Source organism: Taudactylus pleione, unplaced genomic scaffold (genome assembly GCF_031769625.1).
Source record: "Taudactylus pleione unplaced genomic scaffold, aTauple2 ptg000251l, whole genome shotgun sequence".
Taxonomy (NCBI): Eukaryota; Metazoa; Chordata; class Amphibia; order Anura; family Myobatrachidae; genus Taudactylus; species Taudactylus pleione.
In genome coordinates, this window is record NW_028284653.1 from 6,992,501 (window position 1) to 7,016,821 (window position 24,321).

The 24,321-nt window shown below is 39.7% G+C and overlaps 1 protein-coding gene across 3 annotated transcripts in view; it reads left to right on the forward strand.

Moving 5' to 3' along the window:
- COG5 (component of oligomeric golgi complex 5) overlaps positions 1–24,321 on the forward strand; it is a 507,901-nt gene that overhangs the window by 385,852 nt on the left and 97,728 nt on the right. The gene's annotated exons all lie outside the window — the stretch shown is intronic.

The following is a 24,321-nucleotide window of genomic DNA, read 5'->3' on the forward strand; positions in this document are numbered from 1 at the left end:
ATACATTCCAACACACACACAAAATATATATATACATACATGCATTCATACATACACACACACACATATATATGTACACACACATATACATACATACATACATACATACATACACACACACACACACACAACATCCACTCTGCTTATACTCATTTTTATATAGTACATAATTGGAAGTAGCAGCAAAAGGAAAAATAAGCTGACTTACCAAACTGTCTGTTGGTTGCTGCGTTGCCAGTGGAACTGCAAGGGAGGGTGTTTGTAGTGGGAGAGGTGGTGGTGCTGCAGGCCTGCAGTTGCTGTGCTGTAACTGACAGTACACGCGGGAGCCAGTTACTTTGTGCTCCCTGCCCTGGCTGGGGAGTCGGACTGCAGTCACTGTGTTGCTCTTCTCAGGCCGCGACAGCAGGGAAGAGCCGGTGCCTGGAGGGAGCAGCGTGATGACGTCGCGCGTCACACGCCAGTCATAAGCCCAGGCCAGTACAAGACTGCCGGACCAGACCAAGTGACAGCGGTAAGGGGGGGTGTTGGGCGGCTTAATATTTTTTTATTTTTGGCCTATTTGGACAGGCAGATGGACCAGTCAGTGTCTAAATAAGTATTATGTTGGACCCGACCACAAAGTTTTCTACAGGTCCAGGGGGGCCCCTTGTGAGAGGGGGGCCCGGGGTTACTTGCCCCCTTTGCCCCCCCCTTAATCCGGCTCTGGATGCAGTTACAACTAGTGAAAAGCGGCTGTCGGATAAGATTGAGCGAGTGCAGTGTGACCTATCCCTGCTTCGTCAAGATGTGAAATGAGTCCGAGAGAGGGTGGGAGAAGATGACTCGTATTTCTTCTCTTGAAGACTCTTATGGCCCTATGAAGGAACAGGTCTCTAATTTAGGCCAACAGATGGACGCCATGCAAAATAAGTTATCAGATATGGAAGGTCGACTACGCCGCAATAATGTTCGCTTTGTGGGTCGTCTGGCTTATTGATATATATGGTAGAGATTCGTTCTCCCCCCAGTTTGCGGTTGAGAGGGTGCACCATATTCCTACCAGATCCTTGCCCCCCGGTGCGCCACCTCGCACCTTTATTGCTACATTTTTGCACTACAAGGATCGTACCAAAGGCCCATAACAAAGGAATGGGGGACAAGATTCAGTATTCCCAGATTTTGCAGTTGAGGTTCAGAAAGACAGGGACAAATTTCTGCCTATTAAACGCATACTCCGAGACTTAAATCTCTCTTATGCTGTGCTATTCCCGTCCAAGCTGAGAGTAATGGCAGATGGGGAGTTTCGTTTTTTCGCTACACCCTGTGAGGCCGCTGCATGGTTGGATTGCTATGCTCCTGGCAACAGGCAACTTGCCCCTAATTGAAACTGTGACCTTGTTAAAGTGTCTTTATACATATGTGTTTCCAGTTTATAGGCTCATATTGATGTTTTTTTCCCTTGTAAGGTACTAATTCTAATATGATATGCTAAACATGATAGTCTTTAAGGTTATTATTTATGGCAAGCGGGCTATGTTGCCCTTTATTATGCTTTTTTTGTAGTATCCCTTCATCGTTTCAGTTTTTTCAGGAGAGCTCCCATGTATTGGTGACTATTTCAACTTAGTGTCCCCGATACTTGCAGGGCTTAGTTCTGTTAGGGTGATTTTGTGATTATTTTCACTTCTGGTTTTCTGTTTGTGTTTTGGGATCCAAATATGCCTATGCAGGGTGGGCTATACAGGGTGGGGGGTAGCTTGGATTTACCTAAAGTATTATAATTTTTTTTTTTTTTTTTTTTAGTATGTATGTTATTTTTTGGGTCACATATTTTATATATATATATATATATATATATATATATATTCTGGATTTGTGAGGAGAGTTGGGCTGCGATTGGGGTTTATTGAACACATTTTTTTTTATGGTGAAAATACTTACATGGAACGTTTGTGGGATTAACGATAAAATAAAACGCTCCCTGGTGTTAAAAATGGTCCGGCACTATGGCCCTGATATTTTTTTGCTGAACAGAGACACGTTTGGTGGGTAGTAAAGTCCTTGCCTATAAACGTTCATGGGTGGGATGGGCATATCATGCCTCGCATACCTCTTCATCCCGTGGCGTCTCTGTGATTATTGGAAGGTCGGAACCATTTATTTGTGACTCTTATGGGCGCTATGTCTTTTTAGATTGTAAGATACACAATGCTCCTTTATTTCTGTTAGCTCTTTATATACCCCCTCCATTTTCATATGATATCTTGAAAAAAGCAACAGAATTTATTGCTCTCTCTACTAATACCCCTGTGATCTGTTTGGGGACTTTAATAATCTCTTAGACCCCCTCCTGGACAAATGGAGCGAAGTCCCCAGCGCATGTTCAGTAGGGGTGGGTTTGCGCAATTTGTAGATGGTTTTGGTTGGGTAGATGTCTGGAGGGTGAAACATCCTAGTGTTCAGCAATACTCATGTTACTCCTCGTCATTTTGATCGTTTTCTAGGTTTGACTTGGCACTAGCACTATCGAGAGATCTATTACCTAAAGTAACTGAGGCTGTTTATATGACTAGAGGAATATCTGATCATTCTCCCCTAATGTTAACTATAGAACTGAATGGCTCTAGAAGACAGAAGCTCTGGAAATTACATCCCTCCTGGTTGCTGCAGATGGGCATAGGCTCTGAACTAGAGGCTTCCTGGACGGGGTTTTTTGCAGATAATGCAGGTTCTGCCTCAACAGATACTGTCTGGGATACATTCAAGGCCTATATGAGGGGGACCTTGATTAAATGGTTCGCTGAACTTAAAACATCTTATAGGAAAAAGGAGAATAAGCTTGAGACTGCTTGCCGCTCTCTAGAATCTGAATATTTGAAAGATAAATTGGAGCTGACTCGTATTCAGTGACTGACAGCTCAAACTAAATGGACTGCTCATCTTACAGATAGAGCAACCCGAAGACTGCTATTTCAATCTCACTCTCAATATACTTATGCGGATAAAGCAGGTAGCTATCTAGCTCATTTAGTCCATGCTGACCGTCCCTCATCAGTGGTTTCCGAGCTTGTTAATGCAGAAGATTTAACGGTTTCCTCATTTCCTGAAATTGCTGATACATTTCTTACATTTTTCACACGCATCTATAGTTCTAGATTGTTATGCACCATGGCTGAGATGAGGGCATATGTAGCTGCTGCTGGTCTTCCATGTCTGGCTCTGGAAGAGTGTTCTTTTTTAGAAGCACCTCTTACCATGGAGGAAATTCAAAATGCTCTGATGGTATCCCATTAGAAGTGTATAAAAAACATGCTAGCTGGTTTATCCCTCAATTATTAAAACTTTTTAATAAATTGTATGATGATGGAGTGTTTCCCTCCTTTATGTCAGAGGCCATTATTATAGTGATACCTAAATCTGGGAAGGATCCCAAATACCCTGAGGCATATCGTCCAATTTCATGAATATCCACTGATGCAAAGATACTATCTAAAGTTCTATTTATCCGACTCAATCAGATTATAGCAAAGGTAGTCCATCGGGTTCAAACAGGCTTTATGCCTGGGCAATCAACCTCTGTTAATATTAGAAGACTTTATTCACATCTTCAGGCCTTTCATGGAGAGGAATCCTCTTCTGTTACAGTCTCCCTAGATGCAGCAAAAACCTTCGTGGAGTGGTCCTTCCTGTGCGAGGTCATGTGTAGTATGAGAATAGGTCCAGTGTTTCTAAAAATGGGTTCAGTTATTGTATGACAAGCCTACTGCTTGGGTGTTGGTGAACGGTTTCATTACCAACTCCTTATCAGTATCACGGGGTACCAGACAAGGATGTCCTTTATCCCCTGCTCTCTTTGCTTTGGCAATAGAACCATTGGCATGTCTTTTATGTTCACATACAGAAATTGTTGGCCTTAAAATAGATAATCGGGTGGATATGGTAGCTCTCTACGCAGACGACATGTTGTTCCTTAAGGACTATACTTCTGCCAAGCCTGCCTTCCTACGGGTGATAGATGTGTTTGGGACATATTCTGGTCTCACTATTAATTGGGATAAGTCCTCTATTCTCCCTCATAGAGGACTCCCCCCGAACAACCCTTTAATCCCTCTTCCCTTATGTTGGGTAGCCTCGTTTAAATATTTGGGTGTCTAATGATATGCAAGAGTTCATTGCTCTAAATATATTGCCGTTATTCTCATATCTGAAAGATAGAATTAAATCCTGGCGTAAACTCCCCCTTACAAATACAGGGTGGGTTAATTTAATTAAAATGATAATACAACCTAAATGCCTATATGTTTTCCAACAGACTCCCGTTTATCTTCCTGCTTCAATTTTTCAAAAATTGAATAGCATGATCTCTTCTCTGATTTGGGTAGATAAAAGGCCACATATTAAGTTAGATACACTCACTACGTCTAAAGCCTCAGGAGGCCTATCGCTGCCCCATTTCAGTATTATTATTTTGAAGTTCAGCTGGCATATATGTGGCTATGGGTGCAGGATAATGCTGTAGACTCCCTCACGGCCCTATTAATTTCACAAGTGACACCCGGACATACACCACTACAATCTTTGTTGAGTGACATTTTTTCTTGTAAGAATCCCCCCTTATATATACAAGCAATGAAGATTTGGCGTGCAGCTCATACATTAATGCAATTTCATGAAGTTGACCCGGATACTCCATTAAGTAACTCCCGTCAGCTGTCGAAAATCTCCTCCCTTCATCCTGATGAGGTATGGGGCAGAAGAGGTATTACCACGATTAATCAGCTGTACCAGGATGGGTTTCTTAAATCCTGTACTCAGCTTGCAAATGAGTTTTGTCTCCCCCATGCATACTTTTTTTTAGTTATCTACAACTACGTCATCCATTGCCACCCAATTTGCTGTTAATCCCCCCTCCATACAGCATTCTCCATTAAATACTTTTCACCTTCACTTTGGTTCAGCCCTAACCGACCCGCTCTTGTTTATATTAATTTCTATTGTCATATCACCATAGTCCTGGGTTGTCCAGACTACAGCAGAGTTGGGAATCAGAGGTGGGAAGTCTATCTGACGTAAAATGGAGTAGTTCACTTGCATGTCCATGTATATCTACTGCCTCCGTTCGTTATCAGCAAATTCAAATGTGTATTTTGCATAAATCATATATGACTCCAGTTAGGTTAGTGAAGACTGGTGGGCGGTCATCCGATGTATGTCCCAAATGTCAATTAGCATCAGGTACTTTTTGGCATTTATTATGGGAATGCCCGAAGTGCAATCTCTTTGAGTTCAGGTGCTTCGGGTGTTATCGGACACGTATATCCCGTCCTCGATTCTTACACCTAGGTTCTGCTGTCTTGGAGCTGTTGCTGCAGATATCCTAGATAAGAGTAGTTTGCAATATGCAGTGAATTTATGTACTATAACCAAGGTCTGCACTGCCAGACTTTGGTTGGCCCCAGAGAGTCCTTGCTTTTGGGCTTGGGTCTCGATGGTCAATACAACATGAACAATATTTGTATATTGTTTGTAAAGCAGAATCTAAATTTGACCGCATTTGGTCTAGATGGCTCTCCTCAAAGTATGATTCATCTTGATAACGTGATTGACTATTTTATTTTACATATATCGTTGGTTGCTTTTGTATAAATATCCGTATATTATTACTTTTTTACTCTCCTTTCAGACTGTTATAGTATTAGGTGAGGTATATGTGACTCTTTTTTTTTTTTTCTTTCTTTTTCTTTTCTTTTTTGAATGTTTGATTTGTATTTGTTTTGTATATTTGTCGGAAAACAATAAAAAGATTACTCAATAAAAAAAAATGGCACAATGCCCATTTTACAGGTTGAGTCTCCCATATTCAAAATGCTTGGGACCAGGGGTATTTTGGATAACTAAATATTCCGTATTTTGGAATATTTGCATATCATAATGAAATATTTTGGGAATAGGACCCAAATATGCACACATAATGCATTTATGTGTTATATAGACCTTATACACACAGCCTGCAGGTAATTTTATACAATATTTTCAATAATTTGTGGCTCAAACAAAGTTTGTCTACAGAAATGAAATTAATTTCTGTTTCACATACACCTTATACACAGAGCCTGAAGGTAATTTTATCCAATATTTGTAATAATTTGTGCCTTAGACAAAGTTTGTGTACATTGAACCATCAAAAATCAAAGGTTTCATTATCTGAGTCATGCCAAAAAAATTCCGTATTTCGGAATATTCCGTATATCGGAATATTTGGATATGGGAGACTCAACCTGCGATCTGTGCATTTGCAGTAAAAAAATCACTGGGAAAATGGCCACCACTCAATTTTCCCGGAGACCTAAGCATGCTCAGTAGACTGCGGACCAGTGCCAACTCGCTTGTGCCACCCACTATAGAGGAGGGGATCCGGACAGAGGTTGTAACTTTCCATATCAGTTTATTACATGGTCCTCCAGTTGATATTACATTTAAGTTGGGTAAATATAATTTATTTCATACTAATGTTTTAAAGAGGCCTCCTTTCTTTCAATATTAAAATAATTTAAGTGCAAACATATGTAATTAACCCTTTCAAAGTGAACCACAGAGTTAAATACATTGTTGATTGTTGGAAAAGGGCCCAAGACTGCATACCCTGAATATAAATAATGGGAGGTGCTACCTGTTGAGACTAATGTTGCAGACGCAAAAGGAAAAATTACAAGTGCACAACTCCAACATTACTAATTACATATAATAAATTTTGTAATAAAATTTTGCAATAAATAGAAGTTTTAGAATAATTGATGGCCAAGGTTATCGGCCTATCTACTATTTCTAGGTAGCCTCTTAGGGTAGGTCCTTAACATACTGAGTCCAGAATGCAGGACACCCCCAGACCAGCCCAGCTGAGCCACCCCAGGGCATCACACTAGTGAGAAAGGTGAAGTGCTCTTTTTTGCACTTTTAGCACCTTTTATTGTTTGTTATATATGTAACATTTTCAGACCTCATTTTTCACCTCACTTCTAACGTATGCAGTAGCTGCTCTTTTACACTTAACCTTTCTCACTAGAGTGATGCACTAGAGTGATGCCCTGGGGTGACTCTGCTGGGCTGGTTTGGAGGTGCCCTGCGCTCTGGACCTACCCTTAGAGGTTAACTTGATGTGGTGGGTAGGCCCATAACCTTGGCCATGATTATGTTAAAACTTCTATTTATTGCAAAATGTATTATGTAATTAGTAATGGAGTTGTCACATTGAGTGTTATCCATATATTCCATTGCAGTTCTGTTACCATAAAATTATAATATTAGTTCCATACTCCATTACAGACAGTTAAAATATCTAACACATCTTAGTACAGTGTTCTGTAAAAGGGTTGGCCATCGACCATCAATGCTTCTCCACCATTGATGGCAGAGCAGGTGCTAATGTTTTTTTCCCCCTTTGGTGTAGAAAAATGGAGCTTAGACCAGCCCCCGGTAAGGATTCTGGATTCTAACCTCTATACACTCCTGCCTATACCTTCTAATATCCTGCCTATAAACCTATAAGGTTGATGCAATTTTGCGTACGCAGTCATACAGTAAATAAAGACTCCAGACCTTGAACCTGTGGTTCCAAAGCACAAAGTATTATTCAAGTAAAAGTACAGTCAGTTACACGCTATGATCTAACTACAATGTAGCGCAAAGAAATTATACAGACCCAAGTACAGTTATACATACGCAGGCGCTTTGGACCAGATCCCGGCATCAGCAAGATAACCTCCGTCAATCAGCAATCAGCAAGAAGACTAGAAACCCAGGGTCAGAGCACACATATTTATACCCCCACAGAAATAGATCAGCACAATAGAAAGGCTTGTTGCTGATGCCATTGGTTCCCAAGGTGGACGCATCTGGTACGGAGCATTTAACAGGTTGGTTCAAATGGACACAGAACAGCCTCTAACAGCTTGTTACCTCCTCTATTTCCCCTGCATGCACAAAAATTAATTTTGGTTCTTTGTCTTTACGGTCCATAAGTTGCGAACGCATGTTCCGATCTTCACACTGTTGATACCGGGAAGCTGTGGATAAAGTGAGGATCAGTATAATATCAAACACTGCTTACTTATCATGTATAAAATCTTAGATACCAAAATAGTCTTTATTTCATAGCATTTGTAATAAATGAATAAAACTTGAATCTTTTACTTTATAGCTATGGAACCTTTTGTGTAAGTGTGCATTATGTAAGTATTAGGGATATGGGAAAAGACGCTAGTTAGGTTTATCTGATTTGGGGCAGATGTGCACGCATGCAGCTAATAAACATCGTTCGCATGCAGGATATTGTGCATTCGCTACTGAGCGTCATGTTAGCAACTCAATTGTGCGGTGTTTATGCATGAGATTCTATCTATGATGGACTTAACATATACATATATATACACATGTACATACACACACACACATATATATATATATATATATATATATGTACACACACACACACACATATCTCATTCCTCATTCACAGTTTCAAACTGCAATGCAAATGTGTTACCCCCAGCTGTGAAGCCAGGGCCATTCTGTCTGGGTGTGGGACTAAAACCTGTTTAGGATTCAGGCAAATTCAATTGTGTAGATCAATGCCTGGGTTATATTACAATTGCCACAACTATACTTGTCTACATACAGGGATTCCCAATTTGTATGTAAAACACTCACAGTATTCTGGTGCATTGTCAATACTATTTACTTTTTCTCAGGAGGCTGTTCTTCCAGTTGCCCTTGGTAGACTATCAAAAACATTGCCATCTGTACTTAGCTCGTGAGTTGTAACTTAAAATGGCGCTGGTCGCAAAATGGCGTCTTGCAGATTCTTGTTTCTAAAATGGAGTCTAGCTGCCATTCGCAAGATGGCGTCGTGCACGCTAATTTTTACGCTGATTCCGTCTCAGCCACTAATCCAGCTTCGACACCGGCTATGCCATTAACCCTGCCCCTTCAGGTATTGACCCAGCACCTGCCAATCCCCACATTGGGGATGTCCATCGATATATATATGTAGACAATCGATGGTTCCCCATCTATGGTTTCATGCCATCAGTGTGGATGTTAACACTGATTATGCAGGAATTTTGCTTACATCACCTCACTGGCACTGCCGCTGTGTATAAATCCACCAATAAAGATAATGCATTTCTGTATAGCAAACTTGCAATTTTACTTAAAAACTGCCTGCTTAGTTACAGAAGCACCTGTCTCCCAACATGGCAACCTGTTGCCAAGGATGTGAAGTAGACCATGACGGACATACTTAAGTTTAAACACTCCAATTATTTAATATATTGTATATTATGCAGTTCAGTAAAACACTAATGTTTTAATATTAATGTGTCTTTAGTTATTCTTAAATGTTAATCAATAATTATTTATGTATTATTTGTCAAATTTAATATGGAATAGATTATGGTGAATTAATAATCAGTCCTTTCTTCACTGGCTATTTGTAATATAATGTGTGTATGTTTATAAATAGATTACTCATACTTTTCTAAGTAGAACCTTTGCAGACTATAATTAATATACATTATGCACTTCTTGCTTTTCACACCTCTGTACTCCGATCTAGAGCTAGATTATTATGTTTTCGGTAGCATACCAAAAGATTATTGGAGACAATGGGAAAAAATATCTGCAATGAAACTGCAGACTGAAATTCCTAAAATATATTTTGGGATAATTACTGGAAGAGGTACTCTTGGACATGTTCCTACAGAAAACTGCCTGTTTTTTTTTAATACAATAACCAATACAACAACCAAGTGCTTGAAGAACACTAGGGATAAGACGGTATATATCTGCAACAATGAAGAAAAAATGTCATTGCTGACCTCACACTTATACATTTAAATAAAAAGTCGCTGTGCTGACATACACTTTTTATAAATGATGCCTCTATAAAGATCGATGTATTAAAAGCAGAAGTAAAAATAATACATCCAAACACAACCTATCCACATACCTATAGTATAAATAATGTTATTAATATGGAAATCAATACAACTGTTAACAAGTAACCTGAAGCTAGATTCAGCCTGCAAAAAAAATGGTTTATATGCAAAAAAACAAAAAAAGGGGCATTAGTATTAGCATATGGATCCTAATATATATTTTGAAACCAGATGATGTATTTAGTTATTATTAGGCAGACTGAAATGTCCTTGTTCATAAAAAGAGATCGAAAGTGGAAATTAATAAATAGTAGGCAGTGTAATTATTGTGCAAGAATTGGTTAGTGTCACAATCGTCAGGCACATTACATTTACACGGTATTGTATGAATTAAAATTCCCCAGGGGCCACCGTCCTAATTATACAGTACACTGCATCCTTGTGTAAACCTTTAAAGGCTTCGGCGCCACTGTTATCACCAGGATAATGTGGCAGGTGCCTTTTTCCCGGAGATCAGCACATGTGCAGTAGACTCTGTCATGGTGACAGCCTATTCAGCGAATGTGCCGGAGAGAGGAGAGGCACGGAGGCTGCACACGGGTCCCTCCTCTCTAGATCAGCCCCTGGACAGTCCCCCTGCATCAGATCAGTCCATCTATATCGTGACCGTTTGGAATGTATGGCCAAATTAAATAAATCTTTGTCCATTCTTACATGAATATTTAGGCATCGTATATTGCAATTGTGTCTCATGAGCAATGATAGGTCAGGAAATATCCATCTGCCCTCATTGAAAGGATTAAGAATAGCTCCTGAAGAGCAGATTTATCTTCTGAATCGTTTGCTGTCCACCATTAGCATTGGAACAGATTAGGCCTCTCATATACTGGAAGAAATTAGTTTTTTGTTTTTTTTCTTTTAACCACACCAGAAAGAGAGTGATTTTATTATGCATTTAATTCTTGTAGTACTGCCTTGCTAGTGGAAGTTACTATAGCAGTAAGAGGTGTGGATAATAAAACCTGATAGATGGTCAGCACACGTCCCCTGTGAATATCTGTTTAATTGCAGGCATTATACATATATGTAACAGCTCCTCATAATTTATTCACTACAATTTAATTTGATAAATGCACTTATTTAAAGAACTCCATACTGTAGGTAGAATTGTAAACACTGGTACAACCTTTTATGATTTTGGATGCACTACATGTGTATGTGAACTTTAAGTTTAACTAAGTTTTTTTTTTGTATACTTTATAGCTAATGTTATAGAAGAAGGGCTTGACCTTCGACTGCTTCAAATCTAAACCTAATTATTCAGCTTTTAGTAGTTGCTGCTGGAGAAAATTTAATTATTCCGCTGATCTCATTGAAATGAAGTTGCTAAATTCAAGCCATATGAGCCTTGTGATAAATGAGGTTCTTCTTCATGCTTTATTATCAATATAAATAAATATAATCAAAAGATGAACATTTGCAACACTTTTATGCACAGTTACTAAGCATGGTTTATTATCTCTATTAACAAAGATAATTTTGTTTTAGAAATAATGTTTAACCAGTGGAGTGCTCACATCGTCTGCCTTACTTTCAGTACAAGGCACATGTAACCTTTTAACAGCATTTTTTGTCTATAATATTGCAGCAACATTGTTCTATCCATAAACTTTTGTCAATATTCTCTGGGTAAACTGGGTTTAATGACATCGTCGCCTATAATTGGTGAGCATCAGTTTCTGATTTACATCACCAGTATCTTTAGGCAAGGTATCATTGGTGCTTGTCATGTAGTTGATGCCATGGGAGTAATTATTATTCTAAAAACCAAGTGAAGAGCTATAGTTTTATATAGAATGAAGAACGGGCAAAAGGCTTTCAATGTTCAGAACGGTTTCCCGTAGCATTAATAGGTGGTGGTTGTGGTGGTGACATTTTCAGGTTTTGGATAGCAAGTTGTTACAACCATTGTACTTCAGGTGTCCATGTGCCTGAATCATGACATTACGAAGTGCCACATAGTAATTACTCAGCTTAGCATGCATTATGAACATGTATATCTCATACCAATTTATCCTGCTACCCTTGTAACTTACACTGGACTGTTTTTGATAATGCAGTATAAGTGCATAATACATTACATGTTGCAATCCTGTGAGCAGTACTTTCTGGCCTTTTGTTCCTACCCTTGGACTGTATATATTAATATATATTCTATGTTTTGCATTGAATTTCTTAATACTGGATATGCACAGAGATATAACAAAAATAACTAAAGGTCTCCAGCATACATTATACTTTCATTGCCTAAAATAGTTGACTAAGGGTGTTGTCATATTTACACTTAGGCACATTAGTGGTCTGGGGCCTCCCAACCGCCCCTACAAGAAAAAATAAATAAAAACTTGACACAAACTAAAGATATTCTGTAAGGATTAAAGCATTTTTTTTAATTATTTTAAACTGCTTAAAGAACAGGTATTGTGGTGGTACAGCCATAATACCTGTGCTGTTCAGGGATTTCGCCAGCGACAGCAGCATTATAGAGAAAAATAATAATTTAAATAGAAGATTGTGCTTACCTGCCATCCTCCGGTTTCTCCACGCCATTTCTGATCGTCGACCAGCTGGACTCCATCGCCTTCAGTAGAAAGGGAGGCGGAAGGTAAGGGGTGTAGAAGGGACAAGTGAAAGAAGAAAGGGGTGGCGGAAGGAAGAGCAGGGTGAGAGGAACAGTGGTAGGGGCACAATGGAAAGGTGGGTGGTGGGGGAACAGAAAAAAAAGATGGGAAGTGGAGGCACAGGAAAAAGATGGGTGATAAAATACAGAATTAGTTGGGTGACCGATATAAAAGGAGTTATGGAAGATACAGGTAAAGAAAACACAAAGGCCAAACACACAGACACATACAAAGATGATACAGAGACACACTGGGGCCTGGGGAGACATACAAACCTGTGACTGGGGGGGAAAGGCGACATGAAAAAAATACACACTGGTGACTGGGGGGGGAATGGAGATGTATACACTGGTGACTGGGGGGGACATGGAGACGTACACACTGGTGAGTGGGAGGGACATAGAGATGTACACACTGGTGACGGGTGGGGTAAGGGGGACATGGAAACGTACACACTGATGACTTGGGGGGGGGGGAAAGGGGGCCATGGAGACATACATACTGATGACTGGGGTGGGGGAAGGGAGATATGGAGACATACATACTGGTGACTGGGGTGGGAGAAGGGGAAATGGAGACATACACACTGATGGCTGGGAGGGACATGGAACATGGAGACGTACACACTGGTGACTGGGGTGGGGGAAGGGGGACATGGAGACGTACACACTGGTGACTGGGGTGGGGAAAGGGGGACATGGAGACATACATACTGATGACTGGGGTGGGGGAAGGGAGATATGGAGACATACATACTGGTGACTGGGGTGGGAGAAGGGGGACATGGAGACATACACTCTGATGGCTGGGAGGGACATGGAAATGTACACACTGGTGACTGGGGTGGGGAAAGGGGGATATGGAGACATACATACTGGTGACGGGGGTGGGGGAAGGGAGATATGGAGACATACATACTGGTGACTGGGGTGGGAGAAGGGGAAATGGAGACATACACACTGATGGCTGGGAGGGACATGGAACATGGAGACGTACACACTGGTGACTGGAGTGGGGGAAGGGGGACATGGAGACGTACACACTGGTGGCTGGGGTGGGGAAAGGGGGACATGGAGACATACATACTGATGACTGGGGTGGGGGAAGGGAGATATGGAGACATACATACTGGTGACGGGTGGGAGAAGGGGGACATGGAGACATACACTCTGATGGCTGGGAGGGACATGGAAATGTACACACTGGTGACTGGGGTGGGGAAAGGGGGATATGGAGACATACATACTGGTGACGGGGGAAGGGGGACATGGAGATGTACACACACTGGTGGGTGGAGGGAGGCATGGAGACATACATACTGCTGGTGGGGGGAGGGAGACTTACACACTGCTGGTGGGTGGAGGGAGGCTTGGAGACATAAACACATGGAGTCTGAGAGGGGACATGGAGAGACACACATAACTGGGTGAGACAGACAGACATATAAAATGAAGGAAAGAGAGCAGGGGAGAAACAGCACAGTGCAATCACACTTACTTTAGAGCATGTGACCAGTTGTGGGTCTTCCACTGCTCCTCCATGCTGGGAGCGGGACTAAAGGTGATGATGTGCAGAAGGCATCACTGTGCCCTCCTACAACTCCTCATCAGCGCTGGTGGCTCCGTCCACATCTTACCCCCTGCCTGAAGGTAGCAATGTCAGCTTACTTCAGGGGGTGGATTACCTCCCACGCCACGCACCCACTCACCCAGTTGCTGTACCCGGCAGCTCTGCACTGCCTGCCTTATTCATTAAGTATAAACTTTTTATATAACTGGCAGGGAGAGGTGTCTCTCTCCGCTTCTCACTTTATTGTGTGCTGGGGCTGGGCTGGCTGAGCTTGGGCTTGTCTACACTATGCAGAGATGCCGGGACTCAGTGGCAGTGCGGGAGTGTGGGGCGGAGCCACCTGACATCATGACGTTGCGCGGTGCTCTGCTGGGAGATGTTTTGCAGAGGCTCAGTAAAGGGGCCCAGCGCCAGTATTAGTGATATTACTGACCTGAGCCCTGAATGGAGCCTCTCTAAAACACTACTTAATCAACAAGAGATAATGGTCAGGGCTGGATTTCAGGGGGCCCCCTGGGACTCGCCGGGCCCTAGGCGGGTGCCTAGGTTGTCTAGGGGTAAATCCGGCCCTACTTACGGAAAAATGGCAGCATACATTGAGCAAACAGAAGGAAGATAGACAATACAGTTAATCTCCTCTACAATAAATATTTGTTAGATTTATTTCCAGTTTAAAAATGTTTTTTTTTTTGTATAAAAAGAAAGTTGGTGTAGTGCACCTTAAATTTCTGATCTGCAATTGCACTATTGAGATTTATGTACTTTTTCATATATTCATGTTCTCAAAAGCTGCTAGCTATCAAAATATTTTTTTTTAGTGGAAAAGACATTTGGGATCAGTAGTATCTTGGACCTGTCTGGTGTTCGCCAGTCTGTTGCCATCATGTATCACACATTACAGAAAGGTAGATTACCCAGTGGTCCAGGAGTCAGCTGTGTGCTGGTTAAGAGTTTATATATTTAACTTTATTACAGCATGATTAGATTTCCCTAGACAAATGTGTGGCATAAATAATAATACATAATATCTAATTTCACATTTGAGCCATAATTTTAGCACAAGTAATTTTTGCTCCAGATGTGAATGTTTTATGGTTTTCTGTTCTACAGTTGGCAGCAATAAAGGAACATTAAAGCATATACCATTCAAGCTGTTGACTAGTCAGCTTTTTTTGCAGGGTGACTGCGGATTCATCACCTTTATATAATAATTTCACATTGATCTGTCATACTGCATTAATGGCTTGGTTTGGTCCATGTTCTAATCACCTTGGATTCTTTCATACATGATTAGGTCACGCAGCCAAGACTTTTACATCTGAAATTTACATACAAATCTTTTTTTATTTCAGATTTGTATATATTTACTACAGATGTGTGGGTTCGGTTTTATTTGGTTCTTTTCGCCAAATAATCGCAAGTTCGAATTAGTTCGGATTTATTTTATTGGCTATCCAAAACACGTGAGAGCCGGATAACCAATATAATGATGTTTTTGAGATCCAAAGATATCCGAGTAAAACTGAACTGCTCATCTCTAATTTTTACAGTACATAAATAATTTCACTCTGAGCTATGAATTGATGGCAAGCACCATTTAAATATCTTTGCTATAGTGAAAGTAAATTCCCAAAAATGTTTCAATATGTTAGAAAGAAGGATGAAGAGTACTGAAAGAAGTGTCTACCAAAGGCCAAAGCTTTAAATAAGTCTCAGATCGTGGACTGTTGGATACACGGAAATAACTGCTTCCCTCTCTAAGGGAAATTACTGATATCTGGAAGTGTGGACTGCTGTGCATGCATGTGTTTTTTTTGGGGTTTTTTGCAAAACATGCTGGGGCTCATAGGGGGTAATTCAACTGTTTTTTTGCACCCAATCTCCTGTCTAAAATGACGGGAGATTGTTGGGCGTAATACAATTGTTTCGGGTGCCCATGACTTTTGCACGTCATGCCCAAAAGTACTGGGTATAGACACGTAAAGAGGTTAAACCTGTGCAAAGTCCTCGTTAGCGCACCCAAAAACTTGACTTTACACAGATTTCTGCTTGCTGTCCCAGGAAGGTGCAAGCAGAAATCCGGGCGCCCACGGTATTCGCGCCTGATCCAGCAACATTTAAATTGCTCTGTAGGATGCCCATTGCTAAGAACCGCACGCAAAAACAATTGAATTTCCCTCAAAGAACCATTGGACTATCTTAAGCTGCAAGATCCAAACTTCTCCCATTATTTTAATAGGCAAAAATGTATTAGTAAACGAAACTAAATAAAAATATAAAGCATAAATTATAAGAGGATTGTTTTCAGTAAGGATACAATGATTAAAACACACAAGTGCAACAATGCATACAAAATAATCAACAATTTAATTATACACATATATATATATATATATATATATTTTGCTCAGGGGATGCGCATAAAACATATACTGTATTGTGAACAATAAGTCTCACTTGAGTCCAGCAATAAAACTGAGAATGTCAGTATCCAATTTTCTTTAAAAAACACACCAGGTCCTAGTTCATTTGTATAAGGACTGCAGCTCTCCTTTACCAAAAGACCGGATTCCAGGTCCAAAGCAATCAGTCAGAATATAATAGAAAGAGAGCGCTCCATGGTGCAGATAAAAAACACTTTTTAATAACACATAAAGATAGTTGCAGACACTCATCAATTATGGTGCTGCTCGTACCATATAAAAAACAGTGTGGCCTAGCTACCACATGGTGTAAACAAGAATACTCCACCGGACAATCTCCGACTCGCGCACCAGGATCCGTCGGGTACACACACCCCGCCACTGGACGCTGGCAACAGGCCGCCGCTGGTCGGACCACGTTAGTCCTGGACATGCTGCCAGGGAAGCCGGGGATCAGTTCCGTACGCTTCACGAAGCCCCGCCCTAACGCGTTTCGTCATAGACTTCGTCAGAGGGCTGGGCTTCGTGACGCAGTAAGCTCATTCATAAACGGCAGGCCAGCCAATCAGTGTGGAGATTTACACTGACACCCTTCTCAGACACTAGAATGATCGTGTCAGGTGTGAGTACAAAAAGGATTTTAGAGACTGTCACTAAGTGCTAGTCCGCACTAATCTTACATAAAAAACGTCTTTTGTTTCTAAAAACATTGTTATACAGCGATCAATGTACAAATACATAATTACTACTTCAACAGACATTGAGTTACAAAAATTCAGAAATAAAGAGACATCAAGAAAATAAAATAAAAAGATATCAAGAAAATGAAATAAGGCTACAATACCAACCAGTGCATTACACATTCATTTAGATATCCCTTATAAACAGAGTTATCTCTATCCCCTCATTCAGACCCTTTGGTATCATAGTATCTAAAGCTACAATCCAATATGTTTCTCTCTTTATTAAATCTCTATCCCGATCACCACCACGATTATTAGTATTCAATTTCTCAATACCCTTAAATTTCAGGACATCAGGATTACTACTGTGGTAGTCCTGAAAATGTCTTGGGAGACTATGATTCATTAATTTGTTTCTAATATTTTGCGTGTGTTCCAGGATCCGGATTTTAAGAACCCTTTTCTTTTTCCCTATATACCTGTATCCGCAAGGGCAGGTGATCATGTATATTACAGACATGGAGTTGCAGTTAATGAAGCTTTTAATTGAATATTCTTTCTTTGATTCTTTTCCACAAAAAGTTTAGCACCTCGTTCAGCTAGCTTACATACCTTGCAACTTCCACATGTAAAACACCCCTTTAGATCTCCAAAGGGATTTTTTATGATACCAACAGGTTCATGAAGTGGATTTAATTTACTTTTAGACACATATGATTTAATATTTTTGGCCCTTTTAAACACCATACTTGGACCACCGGGAAGATAATTTGACAATACTGGATCTAATTTGAGAATATGCCAATTTTTCTTGAGAACTCTCTGAATTATATTGGCTCCATTATTATAATTCGCAACAAATGGACAAAATAAATTCTCTTTAGATTTCTGTTTGGTGATACTATCTTTCATTATATTTCTCTTATTATAAACCAGTAATTCTTTTCGGTCTTTATCTCTAGCTGTCTCCCTTGCATGTTGAATGATATCTCTGGGATAACCACGTCCTAAAAATCTCTGATTATAAATTTCAGATTGTTGATCAAATCTTTCGATGGTATTACAGTTTCTACGAAGCTGAACAAATTGAGATGCTGGTATATTTCTGTTCCATTTATGAAAATGACAATTGGAAAATTCCAGATAGCTGTTACAGTCAACTTTCTTAAAAAATGTGTAGGTTTCAATTTCCTTTGTTTTCTCAAAATTAGTGGTATCTAATACCAGATCCAAAAATTCAATCTTATTCTCATTATATGTGGAGGTGAACTGTAAATTGAACGTGTTCACGTTAGTTTCTTTCATGAACTCCTCAAATTCAGTTCTATCTCCACTCCAGACAATCAAAATGTCATCTATAAATCTTTTAAATAAAATAACTGACTTGAAACCCTTCTTATCAGCCAAAGTTTTTTCCCATGCGCCCATGTATAGGTTCGCTAGGCTTGGTGCGCAAATCGTGCCCATTGCCGTACCGCACGTTTGCAGAAAGCAGTCCTCCAAAAACGTAAAATAATTGTGTTTTAACACAAAGTTCAAACAATCACATATAACATCCACCAATTCCAACCGAATATCAGAATCAACTTTCAAGCACTCCCTGACACTTTCAATTCCCTTATCATGGGGGATGGCCGTGTACAAAGACTGTACATCTATTGTGCACCATTTAAAATCAGATTTCCATGTTAGATCATTAATTATCTGTAAAACATGGGTTGAATCTTGTACATATGATGTAAGCTTTGAAACATACTTCTTAATGTATGAGTCTACATACTCTGACACCCTAGAGGTAAGAGACCCAATCCCAGAAATGATTGGACGTCCAGGCGGTTTTGTACTATTCTTGTGGATTTTAGGAATCTGATAGAATGTAGCAATTCTCGGTGTTTCATTTAATAAATATTTATATTCATCTATAGAAATACATTTATCATTCAAACCTCTTTTCAAGAGGGTTCTTAAATCATCTAAATACATCACAGTAGGATCCCCCTCCAATCGTCCTATAGGAAATTGGAGGGGAATCCTACAGTGATGTATTTAGATGATTTAAGAGCCCTCTTGAAAAGAGGTTTGAATGATAAATGTATTTCTATAGATTAATATAAATATTTATTAAATGAAACACCGAGAATTGCTACATTCTATCAGATTCCTAAAATCCACAAGAATAGTACAAAACCACCCGGACGCCCAATCATTTCTCGGATTGGGTCTCTTACCTCTAGGGTGTCAGAGTATGTAGACACATACATTAAGAAGTATGTTTCAAAGCTTACTTCATATGTACAAGATTCAACCCATGTTTTACAGATAATTAATGATCTAACATGGAAATCTGATTTTAAATGGTGCACAATAGATGTACAGTCTTTGTACACGGCCATCCCCCATGATAAGGAAATTGAAAGTGTCAGGGAGTGCTTGAAAGTTGATTCTGATATTCGGTTGGAATTGGTGGATGTTATATGTGATTGTTTGAACTTTGTGTTAAAACACAATTATTTTACGTTTTTGGAGGACTGCTTTCTGCAAACGTGCGGTACGGCAATGGGCACGATTTGCGCACCAAGCCTAGCGAACCTATACATGGGCGCATGGGAACAAACTTTGGCTGATAAGAAGGGTTTCAAGTCAGTTATTTTATTTAAAAGATTTATAGATGACATTTTGATTGTCTGGAGTGGAGATAGAACTGAATTTGAGGAGTTCATGAAAGAAACTAACGTGAACACGTTCAATTTACAGTTCACCTCCACATATAATGAGAATAAGATTGAATTTTTGGATCTGGTATTAGATACCACTAATTTTGAGAATACAAAGGAAATTGAAACCTACACATTTTTAAGAAAGCTGTTACATTTTTGACTGTAACAGCTATCTGGAATTTTCCAGTTGTCATTTTCATAAATGGAAGAGAAATATACCAGCATCTCAATTTGTTTGGCTTCGTAGAAACTGTAATACCATCGAAAGATTTGATCAACAATCTGAAATTTATAATCAGAGATTTTTAGAACGTGGTTATCCCAGAGATATCATTCAACGTGCAAGGGAGACAGCTAGAGATAAAGACCGAAAAGAATTATTGGTTTATAATAATAAGAGAAATATAATGAAAGATAGTATCACCGAACAGAAATCTAAAGAGAATTTATTTTGTCCATTTGTTGCGAATTATAATAATGGAGCCAATATAATTCAGAGAGTTCTCAAGAAAAATTGGCATATTCTCAAATTAGATCCAGTATTATCAAATTATCTTCCCGGTGGTCCAAGTATGGTGTTTAAAAGGGCCAAAAATATTAAATCATATGTGTCTAAAAGTAAATTAGATCCACTTCATGAACCTGTTGGTATCATAGAAAATCCCTTTGGAGATATAAGGTTTTTTTTACATGTGGTAGTTGCAAGGTATGTAAGCTAGCTGAACGAGGTGCTAAAACTTTTTGTGGAAAAGAATCAAAGAAAGAATATTCAATTAAAAGCTTCATTAACTTCAACTCCTTGTTTGTAATATACATGATCACCTGCCCTTGCGGATACAGGTATATAGGGAAAACGAAAAGGGTTCTTAAAATCCGGATCCTGGAACACACGCGAAATATTAGAAACAAATGAATGAATCATAGTCTCCCAAGACATTTTCAGGACTACCACAGTAGTAATCCTGATGTCCTGAAATTTAAGGGTATTGAGAAATTGAATACTAATAATCGTGGTGGTGATCGGGATAGAGATTTAATAAAGAGAGAAACATATTGGATTGTAGCTTTAGATACTATGACACCAAAGGGTCAGAATGAGGGGATAGAGATAACTCTGTTTATAAGGGATATCTAAATGAATGTGTAATGCACTGATTGGTATTGTAGCCTTATTTCATTTTCTTGATATCTTTTTATTTTATTTTCTTGATGTCTCTTTATTTCTGAATTTTTGTAACTCAATGTCTCTTGAAGTAGTAATTATGTATTTGTACATTGATCGCTGTATAACAATAATGTTTTTAGAAACAAAAGACGTTTTTTATGTAAGATAAGTGCGGACTAGCACTGAGGGACAGTCTCTAAAATCCTTTTTGTACTCACACCTGACACGATCGTTCTAGTGTCTGAGAAGGGTGTGAGTGTAAATCTCCACACTGATTGGCTGGCCTGCCATTTATGAATGAGCTTACTGCGTCACGAAGCCCAGCCCTCTGACGAAGTCTATGACGAAACGCGCTAGGGCGGGGCTTCGTGACGCGTACGGAACTGATCCCTGGCAGTGTGTCCAGGACTGACGTGGTCCGACCAGCGGCGGCCTGTTGCCAGCGTCCAGCGGCGGGGTGTGTGTACCCGACGGATCCTGGTGCGCGAGTCGGAGATTGTCCGGTGGAGTATTCTTGTTTACACCACGTGGTAACCAGGCCACACTGTTTTTTATATGGTACGAGCAGCACCATAATTTATGAGTGTCTGCAACTATCTTTATGTGTTATTAAAAAGTGATTTTTATCTGCACCATGGAGCGCTCTCTTTCTATTATATTCTGATATATATATATATATATATTTTTTTTTTTACATTTTATAAATATTACAGTTGTACAAGTTAAACAGTTGAATCTGAAGTACAATGGATGACGAGAGTCTGCTTGAAATTAAATAATGAAGCTGGGCAGAGCAAGCAGAGACATAAGTGGATGTATTACACCCTTTACCTGGTTAAATTTCACAGTTTTAAAAATCATATTATATACTCCGTACATATAGGGCCATTTTTGTCCTTGTTTCACACTATTTTACTGTATGTTTAAGTGTATTTCCTCCTTGTTTCTCTGCCCCAGCCTGGTATGCCTCTCCTGCCAATTTGTTTATCTGTTTACCTTTTTTTTATTCTACCTGAGTACCTGATTGCAGTGGCAGAGCTGAGAAGGGGGAGCAGCTGTACTTCCATCTCCACCTACAGTGCAGCTCCCCCAGGCTCTTCATTAGTTCTAATGCCCGGCAGTAGCAGAGGAACCAATTTAGAAGCAGATACAGTAAGGAAATATGTAGAACTAGTTTTGGGTCTTAAAAGCACATACTATGGTTCAGAAAAGAGTTGAGACATTATATATATATATTCTTTGCTCCTGAACTAACTTTCTGAGCACATAAATCAGGGCTAAATTAATTGACGTACTATAAAAGGCTTGTTTTCTGTCAAATAATTGAACCTAGGTTAATTTAATCACAAAATCAGTGTTAATATCAGCAAATATATCCCATAATTCATCATTTTAATGTATTTGTGTATAATAATAATTTTATTTATATAGCGCTCTTTTCCCATAGGACTCAGTCGCTTTACAGACCTCAGAAAACATGGTACATTGTACAAGGATTTGGTTTTGCAAACAATAGAAATCCACGCAGATAATTAAAATCAACCAAAACCTAGAGATATTGCAGGGTTGGTGCAGACATTTTGGGAATTAACTTCCATGGGTTATATATTCCACCCACAAAAGGTGCCAGATGAGGCAGCCGTCTTGGGCGCACTACGTAGGATTACCCTGGGTGGAATAGGTTACGCCTAGAAGAGATTGCACAAAATGGGTGGTTGCAGCGTCCTGACGGTAGGAGTAGGGACCCGCCACAATACTCAGGTCTATGTATTTTTCATCCCATCCACGAGTGTACCAGGTGAGACAGCCATGGTGGGCACACTACGAAGGTTGCACTGTAGGAGATAAAATACACAAGGACCCAAGGCATATATGGGAAAAGTGACACATGTGGTAGTAGGATATACCCCGTATGAATAGATCCACATGAAGTACATCCTGCCCATGGAGGATGCACTTCAGTGGATGTATAGCACACCAGTATAGCATACAGTGGGGTGGAAGTACATTTTACAAAACAGGGAATTGTGAATACAGCAACAGTGCTGCAGTTTGGCATGACATTTACGGGTGACTGAAACATTTGAAATATGAAATGCACTGAATTAATAGATCCACGTGTTTGTTCATCCTGCCCAAGAAAGAACCATCCGAGGCAGCCATCTGGGGCGCACTGTGTACAAGTAGCGGAAGTATAACGTCCAGGTGGAGAAAAAATGTAAAAAAATAAATGGTGACCGCATTATAAGTTAAAAACCATGTTAAACTTAATCAGAAATTAAAAAATGTTAGAGTGATCTGCAAAAAGCCACAGCGTCTCATTCGCTCGAGTGTGGTCTTGTTGCATCCAGCAGTTTGTGGCGTTCCATTAGGCTGCAGCATGAGACAGCACCCGAACCCAGTCTCAGAGGAGTGTAAATGAAGGTGGAGTGGCAGCATTCCTGTGCTGCTGTGTTTGGGAAATGGTTTAATTTTTGGTTAGAAAGTAGACAAAAGTCCAAATCCAGTTCAAACTCCAGTTCTAACTCCATGCTTCAGATGCAGCATATAGTGGCAGGCCAAGCCTGTGTGTGCAGGCTTTAAAATGAGTCCCTTTTGCAGGAGAAGCTAGGTCAGCTGGTACATTGGGACGGAATGTTTGAGCAGTTTGTTCAACAAGCTAATTAATGGTGGTGAAGATGCAGCCTCACAGTTGTAAAACAAACTTTCTATAGACTATTCTTGCAGTGAAAGGCATCAGATATGGGAGATGGCATTAGTGTACCTGGAAAGAGATGAAAGATGGTATTAAAACTCAACTTCGGTTCTAACTCTATGCTTTAGACGACATGCTTAAGATGCAGTCTATAGTGGCAGGCCAAGCCTGTGTAGACCAAGATGTTTATCGTCCTTTTACAGCAAAAATGTTCTCTGAGGTTTCAAGTATGATTATTCATTGGTTTCATCTGTTCTAAGTAATTATCTGAAATATATATATATACTCGAGATAGTAATCAACGGCACTGGAGGTCTTGGTCAATCAATTAAAACATTTATTTCCAACGTTTCAGGGCTATTTCATCACCCTTTTGTCAAGGTAACAAACATTTTTGTTTGTTACCTTGACAAAAGGGTGAAATAGCCCTGAAACGTTGGAAATAAATGTTTTAATTGATTGACTAAGACC